Below are 9,139 nucleotides of genomic sequence, written 5' to 3'. Positions count from 1 at the left end.
AAATTTCACTAAAAAAATTTTAGGATCACGCGGGTATCTTGGAATCGTTCCGATGGTTTTGTGACGAGAACCTTGTTCTTGGTGCCTCCTGACATTTAGGGGTTGTGGCAGTGTCCCGGGGAGTTGAGCTCCGAGGTGTTGTCTTCACAATTTTATCGTTGCAGTTCTGGAATACCTGAGTTTAGTTTTGCCGACATCGAAAATCTCTTTTATGCAGTTGTTGGTGAGATAACCTCGACGCCACCCAGTACTGGGGCGGGAGTTCTCGAGTATTGCCATAACTCGTATAACGTATGCTTTTCGAAGGTTGAGGTAGATGATTTCCGAAGGTTTCTTGGTTATGTGTTGAAGGATGGATACAGCTGGATGTAGAATTTGCTAGTTTTGGGTGAGATATTATGCTTCCCCTGTATCCCCAACACCTGATTGCATAACCGGAAAGTTTCGGGAGTTTATAAGTGGGAATTCAAGTAGCTCTTAGGATATCTTTCTGACAGATGTATGATATGAAATTGGGGTTCGATGTCTAGTGGTCCGACTATCCACGGTTGGTTTTACAGTGGTCTAGTTGTGTCTTAAAGAGTCCTTGGCTATGCCGACTCGGGGACGCTTCGTATGTCATGTGCACTGCCTTGTACATGATGGTGCTGTATGATCGAGCCCGTGTAGGCCCCACCATGAAAACTTCGGATGAAATACCTATCATATGTTTGTTCCGGCTTATTCTGTAAGCCAATCCTTTGTTTTTGTTTTGAGTTGTGGTATTCGAGTTGCTTCAAAGTCAAATGTTGATTCCATACCTTCCGCAAGCGGTGTTCTCATATTCCTATGTGAATACTAATCCCTCATGATAATCAAGATTGTCATGTTAATCCTTTTCAACCGGTGTGTCTCTCTTCAAGTGGATCCGATCATTTCAATATCAGCAAGATCAATTATCAGTTCTTCTCAACGGTGTTTGTTCCATTCGTCCCAAGCTGCCTTTGCTTTTCCCGCCCTCCCACCCTTTTTCTTCAAGGAATCCGATGTATTAATCAAGTATCTTTTTATTCTTGTGAAGTCTCTCCATCCTTTTCCGTCAATATTCTTATCCGGTGATTCTCATGAAGATTCTAACGGAGCTTCTAGTTCGTCATTCCTCATTCCTTTTCTTCTCCGGTGGTTTCAATTCAAGCTTTGTTGAGTATATATTTTCCTCATTTCAATGCTTTTTCCTTACCGATGCACCTATTTATCATTCACCTCTCGCTATTCAATTATTCCGGAGTGCTAAAGATATCTCGAAGATTCGTGTTTCCACTCTGCATTTGTTCAAGCTCTTTCGAGATTGGTATCTCATTCAAGCCATTTTAATTGAACCGGTGCATTCTCTCTTTTAAATCATTTCAACGGTGTTTCTCTTGAGTGGGCCCTAACCCACAGGTGTTTTCCCAGGATCTTACCTGAATCTTCTTATTTTCCCGGAGCTTTTTCAAATTCATTTCAAAGTGTGACGTAAGAATGAATTTTCATCAGTCAGATGTGTTTCTCCAAGATATCTCAATTTCCTTTTCATCATTGGCTCAACCTTTCCAATTTTAATTCTGGAGTACCTCAATAAATCATGGTGATGTTTCTCGTCATCATTCTCAACATTTGAAGACCGAAGAAGAAATTTTCTCCATATCTTGCTCCATTCTCTCCAAGATTCATGGTGCTAGCTTGTTGCCATCCTCTCATAATTATTTTTCGATTGTGAGAATTCTTTTCACCCATCCGGAGCATTTCATGAGTTGTTTTCCATTTCTTTTCCCCGAAGCCCATCATTTAAGAAGACTTATTCATTCTCAGCTTTCAGCTATCTTTCTCTAAATCTTACCGGTGCATCATTCAAGTTTTCTCTTATTAGCTCGTGATTCTCTTCGTTCTCTTGCTTCTAATCCTCTCAAGCATCTTCGTTCATTTGCAATTTCTTCCCGGTGCTTCGTTATCTTTTATTCGTTCATTTCCAATCATTACGGTGGTTCGTTCAAAAGTTCTCATCATTCGTTATCATATCAATTTATTCGTTGTTTTTCAACCCTTCCAGTGGATCGTTGAAGACCTTCCCAAGTTTGCGCCGTACCTATCTTAACCCTTTCTACGAGGATAAGGAGTATGACAATTCCATTGCTTCTCATCAATTTGAATTGGTGAAGGATAACCATAATGTAATTCTTATTCTTGTTTCATCCATATGTTAATCTTTTCTTCCGGAGTTTGTTCACGATGATTAAATTCTTGGTTTCAAGTGCTCGTCTTTCTTTCCTGGAGTTCCAAGCTCTAATTATCATGGAGATCCATCTAAATCATTACAAGGTTTCACCTTGTGTTTCCAACTTCTCTTCATTTTCGTTATTCTTTTATTTATCGGAGTTCTTCATAAAGGTTCTACATGGTGGTTCATCAAGGTTTTAATTCCTTCTCGAAGTGCTCATCAAGATTCGTTTCTAAGGACCTCAAGTTTTCTTCGTCTTGCAATCCGGAGTGCAATTCTTTCACGCATATCTTTTGAGGTGGTGTTATGTCATTCTTGATAATTTCCCTTCGTGCTTCGTGTTTCACAAGTTATCAAGATGAGGTATTTTAAATCCACCAATCTCTTCATTGGAGTTATCTTGGGCTATATTTCACCTAAAGCTTTCCTTTAAGGATTGTCGCTCTTATGGTGTTTATCAATGATCCAAGTTCTTCATTTTTTCCTCCCGGTGAAATAGCTTTCTCGTCTCCTTGTTGATATCAATCAAATTCTTTTTCCCGTGAGTGGCAGGTTGTCACCTCATAATTTGAGATGTATTCCATAAGACCATATCAAGCTTATTCTTTTCGTTATTGGTTTTCCAACAACTTCGTTCGACCTTTCTCCAAGGATGCCTTCTCAAGCTCATTTGTGGCAGAAATTGGCATTTCTTCTCCATTCTTTTCTTTCAATTATCTATCTTCTATTTCTTTCTCTCAGAGGCATTGTGATGTTGCTATTTTCAGTCGTCATCTCAAATTGTGAAGATCATGTTTCTTTTCGTGCTTATCCTTTTAACCGGAGTGTTGTGCCCTCTGCTCAAGTTCTTTTCATCTTATCTAGTCTTCCATCCCTTCTCAACCGGAGTGCTGCCCAAAGTTGTTCTTCCTTGTTCCTCTTTGCTAACAGAGTGCTTTGAATTTCATTTATCTCCATTATATTCTTTTCTCGAGATGGCTTAACCTTTTCAAGGTTCTTTGGTTTCACTCGTTTGTCAAAGAAGCAACTTAGTTTTACCTATTCTCTTTCTCTTCCGTTGTCCTTCCGGTGCCATTATAGATCTCGAGACGAGATCCTCTCGTAGTGGTGGAGTGTTGTGACGCCCCGAGACCGTCGCGCCAGGTGTCTTCCAGTGATTCGCTGTTGTTGCCTTGTCTTTTGCTTGCGTGTCGCATCTTGCCATGTCATCATGTTTTCAAAACTTGCATCCGCCCCAGTCTCCTCGTCCTCTCCGTTGTCCGTTCTGAGCCCAACCACACTTGCACACGCCCGCGACATGCCCGAAATATTATTTTATAAGTGGCCGGAAAATGTTCTCGGAATGGGTTGAAAGTTGGCATGCGGTGTTGTTTTGTTGTCAGTAGACCGCCTGCCAAGTTTCATCGCATTCGGAGTCCGTTTGACGCCCCAACGGATAAATATAGCGGCAATAGTAGCCGGTCTAACGTCGGACGTTTTCGGACGTCGCCGGGCTTCCCACTCTTCTCTTCTCTCAGCTCGAGACCGTCTACACAACCCACTAACTACCGCCGGTTCCAACCTAACCTCTCTCGTCAGCCCGCGGTCCTCCTCGCGCGCGCGCCCGAAAGTTGTCCCGGACCCGACCCGGACAGTCATTACCATTGTGTCCGGATCATCCCCAAACGTCTGCAAAACGTCTCTGTTTTGTTAATTGGACTTCCTAACATATTTTTCGCGACCGTCCGATTCCGATCGAAGGGACCAAATGCCCCTATCCAAAATCCACTTACTATATATAGACCCCTAAGCTAATCTGGACAAAACCCTAAAATCTAGGGACTTGTCCCTTCACCTGCCGCCGCAATCCCCATCGAATCCACATCTGGATCCATCCCTCATCCTTTCCTATCCAATGAAGCCGCTGCTAGCATCATCCTTCATGGGGATCCACCCCGAATCTCTTCCAACAAACCACCGTAGGAGCTCCCTCCTCCCGATCTGCCTCCATGCCTCCTCCCACCGTCGACCGCGAGCCAGGAGCCCAAGCTCCTCTTCCCGAGCCGCAGCCACCCCGCAGCGTCCAACCTCACCGGCCTCCAGGACCTCTACTTCTCCTCTATTTTATTCTTCCCCCTCTCCCGATTTCTTCCTCTCTCACGCACCTCCCTCTCTCTCAGGTACGCCATGAGCAGCGCCATGGATGGGCTCCTCCAGCCGACGCCAAGTCCCCGCCGTGGCCGCCGTTTGTTCTCGTCGCTGCCTTTTGGATCCCCGCCGGATCAGCCTCCTTTGCGAGCCCTTCTTGCAGGAGCCCCTCAACCTCGACCACCTGCCGCCATGGACCAGCGCCACCGCCAGAGATGCCCCGTCCGCCGCCCGAACCTGCCAAAAAAACAAGCTCCAGCAGGGCCGCCCTTTCCTTCCCCGCGCTCTCCTCACGTCCTTCTTCTCCCTTCTCTCCTCCCCACTCACCCGAGCCTCTCTCTCTCTCTCTCTCTCTCTCTCTCTCTCTCTCTCTGTCCGCAGGAGCATGCCGCTGCCACCGGGATCTTTTCATCGTCGCTTTTGGTCGGATCCAGCCGCCCCTGTTTCCAGCTGTGCCTTTCCACGCTTGAGAACGGCAGCCATCTCCCTCGCCGCACTCCCTCCGTTCCTTGTGCCCACGTCGCCGAAGTCCATCGTGCCACCGGCGTCAGCCTGAACCTGCCGCTGTCGTTCTGCTCCAGAAACGAGCAGAGTGCCTCGGTCGCTTGCGCGGACCCATTCCAGATCGACCGCACACGCCTGGGCCGGGCTCGCCTCGGCCCAGCTGGCGGCCTACCAGCTCCTCCATTGACTGGGCTTGGCCCATGGTGAGGCCCAGTCCGCCCCAGTTTTGGCCCCGTAATGTTTTTTTATTGTCTGGAGATTTGTCTATTTTTCCCAGAGTCAACAGTTTTGCAGGAAACCCCCCAGACATCATGCATTTTATAACTCTCCAACCGTGCATCGGATTAAAACAAACTTAATATGAAACTTGCTTAGATTTTCATCTAGTTTAATAATATGCCACTTTCATCTATGTTTAAAATGTTTAAAATGCTATTTGTTTAAATTTGCTTGAATAACTTGCTAAAATGCTTTATTTCATAACTAATTAACCGTAGCCCCGAATTAAATAATCTTTATATGTAAATGGGGTAGAAAAATGCCTAGTATAACATGGTGGCTTTACTTTGCATGTTTTAACTCTAAAATTGTGTTTAGGGCAGAACAGTACCAAATCCATATTTTGCACATGAGGATTTTTCCGGACTTGTTGCTTGTTGTTCCGGCCTCATTTAAACTTGCCTAGATAGGTAGTTTTACTTTGCTTCACCCCTTGCCATGCTAAACAACATTTAATGTTGTTGTGTACATAAACGAGATCGAACTAAGTAACTCGAATGTGCTGTTCTGTCAATATGCATCTCGTTGCATATCGAGCTCCACTTAATTTGTAGGATTGCTTGTGCACTTTGCCATGCCATGCCTCATTAAACCGGACATGCATCATACTTGATTGTGCATCATGCCATGATTATGTGATGGTTGTTTACTATATTGTGCTTCTTTCCGGTGTTGCTTCTTCGGGTTGGTTCCGATAATGTCGCGTTTGTGAGGAACCGTTCGACTACGTCTGTTTGTCTTCTTCATGGACTCGTTCTTCTTCCTTGCGGGATTTCAGGCAAGATGACCATACCCTCGAAATCACTTCTATCTTTGCTTGCTAGTTGCTCGCTCTTTCGCTATGCCTATGCTGCAATACCTACCACTTGCTTATCATGCCCCCATATTGTTGAACCAAGCCTCTAACCCACCTTGTCCTAGCAAACCGTTGTTTGGCTATGTTACCGCTTTGCTCAGCCCCTCTTATAGCGTTGTTAGTTGCAGGTGAAGATTGGAGTTTGTTCCATGTTTGGAACATGGATACCTTGTTGGGATATCACAATATCTCTTATTTAATTAATGCATCTATATACTTGGTAAAGGGTGGAAGGCTCGACCTTATGCCTGGTGTTTTGTTCCACTCTTGCCGCCCTAGTTTCCGTCATATCGGTGTTATGTTCTCGGATTTTGCATTCCTTACGTGGTTGGGTTACAATGGGAACCCCTTGACAGTTCGCCTTGAATAAAACTCCTCTAGCAATGCCCAACATTGGTTTTACCATTCGCCACCTAGCCCTTTTCTTTCCCTTGGGTTCTGCAGACTAAAGGGTCATCTTTATTTAAACCCCCCGGGCCAGTGCTCCTCTGAGTGTTGGTCCAAACTAGAGCCCTGTGCAGCACCCCCTCGGGGAAACTCGAGGTTTGGTTTTAGTTGTATGGAGAGCTCATCTGAGTGTGCCCTGAGAACGAGATATGTGCAGCTCCTATCGGGATTTGTCAGCACATTCGGGCGGTGTTGCTGGACTTGTTTTACCATTGTCGAAATGTCTTGTAACCTGGATGCCGAGTCTGATCGGAATGTCTTGGGAGAAGGAATATCCTTCGTTGACCGTGAGAGCTTGTGATGGGCTAAGTTGGGACACCCCTGCAGGGATTTGAACTTTCGGAAGCCGTGCCCGCGGTTATGGGCAGATGGGAATTTGTTAATGTCCGGTTGTAGAAAACCTAAAGTTTATCTTAATTAAAATACATCAACCGCGTGTGTAACCGTGATGGTCTCTTCTCGGCGGAGTCCGGGAAGTGAACACGGTGTTGGAGTTATGTTTGGCGTAGGTTGTTCTAGGATCACTTCTTGATCATAGTTCATCGACCGTGCTTTTGCCTTCTCTTCTCGCTCTCTTTTGCGAATAGGTTAGCCACCATATATGCTAGTCGCTTGCTGAAGCTCCACATCATACCTTTACCATTCCCATGAGCTTAAATAGTCTTGATCGCGACGGTGTGAGATTGCTGAGTCCCCGTGACTCACAGATACTTCCAAAACCAGTTTGCAGGTGCCGATGATACCGTGCAGGTGACGCAACTAAGCTCAAGGAGGAGGTCGATGAAGATCTTGTCCTTTATGTTGTTTTGTTCTAGTTGATCAGTAGTGGAGCCCAGTTGGGGTCGATCGGGGATCTGTGTAGCATTTGGGGTAGTCTTCTTTTATTTTGGTTCCGTAGTCGGACCTTGATTGTATTTGGATGATGTAATGCTTTATTCATGTATTGTGTGAAGTGGCGATTGTAAGCCAACTATGTATCTTTTCCCTTATGTATTACATGGGTTGTGTGAAGATTACCTCACTTGTGACATTGCTTTCAATGCGGTTATGCCTCTAAGTCGTGCTTCTACACATGGGAGATATAGCCGCATCGAGGGCGTGATAGCTTTGTCGTCCAGACAATCAAGAATTTGGTTCTTTTTAATTAAGAACCTAGTCCAGAGCTTTCTGGCTGACTTTTCGGGCTGCTGGATGATGTGACTTAAGTCATCGGCACCTGGTGGTCGGACATATGTACCTTGGAAGTTATTGCGAAAGGCGTCTTCCAGGTCTTCCTAGCTGCCAACGGAGTTCTCTGGAAGGCTGTTTAACCAGTGCCGAGCTGGTCCCTTTAGTTTTAGTGGTAGGTATTTAATGGAATGGAGATCATCACCGCGGGCCATGTGGATATGGAGAAGAAAGTCCTCAATCCATACCGTGGGATCTGTTGTTCCATCATATGATTCGATACTCATGGGTTTAAACCCTTCTGGGAATTCGTGCTCCATTACTTCATCGGTGAAGCAAAGTGGGTGAGCGGCGCCTCTATATCAGGCCACGTCACGATGTAGCTCGGATGGAGCCCGTCTGCGGTTCTCGGCCTGGGCGTGAGTATGACTATTGCGTCCGACTAGATAGCCGTGATCGCATGTCGGGGCACGTCCCCGTGATCTATATATCGATCTGTTCTGACCTGCTCTACTGTCCAAGTCCTGCCGTAGGTCATATGTGTGTCTCCGAGCTATTTTATCTCTGCCCTTGCGGTGAAGTAGGGCAGGCTGGTGTTCGGCTTGAGTTGCCGCTTTATCCCGACCACGTACTGGTCGGTCAGCCGTATTGCGCGATGATGGTATGGGCTCCAATGCCTCGTCATCAAACTGAGGTAGCAATTTGCGCTTCGGGTAACTTTTGGCTGGGCGCTTGAGGCCGTATTCCTTGGCTGCCAGGACATCAGTCCATCTATCATTGAGCAGATCTTGATCAGCTTAAAGCTGCTGCTGTTTCTTTTTCAGGCCCCTTGCAGTGGCTATTAGCTGGCGCTTGAAGCGCTCCTGCTCGAGAGGTTCCTCAGGCACAATAAAATCCTCGGTGTCGAGGCTCGCCTCATCCTCGGAGAGCGGAAGATAATTACTTTCCTCCGAGTCTTCGTGCGTAGCCTGTTCATCAGGGCTAACTTGCCCATCTTCCCGTTCATCTTGTTCGGAAGTTGCGTCAATGGGGTCTTCATTGTCTTCGGCACCGTCCGGAGTGCTATCTTCTTCTGTGCCGGTGTTGCTGTCTGATACGTCTCCATACTATTATATTATCCGTTTTGGATGTTAATGGGCTTTATTTTGCACTTCTATATTATTTTTGGGACTAACCTATGAACCGGAGGCGCAGCCCAAATTGCTGTTTTTTTGCCTATTTCAGTGTTTCGCAGAAAAAGAATATCTAACGGAGTCCAAACGGAATTAAATCTTTGGGAGCGTGATTTTTGGAACAAACGTGATCCAGAGGACTTGGAGTGGACATCAAGCAATCAACAAGGCGGCCACGAGGCAGGGGGCGCGCCTGCCCCCTGGGCGCGCCCTCCACCCTCGTGGGCCCCTCGTTGCTCCACCGACCTACTTCTTCCTCCTATATATACCTACATACCCTAAAAACATCAGGGAGCACCACGAAAATCTAATTCCACCGCCGCAACCTTCTGTACCCAAGAGATCCCATCT

This window comes from Triticum urartu, chromosome 1A, assembly GCF_056163025.1.
Source record: "Triticum urartu cultivar PI428250 chromosome 1A, HENAU_Tu73, whole genome shotgun sequence".
NCBI lineage: Eukaryota > Viridiplantae > Streptophyta > Magnoliopsida > Poales > Poaceae > Triticum > Triticum urartu.
Note: the sequence above shows the minus strand (reverse complement) of the source record.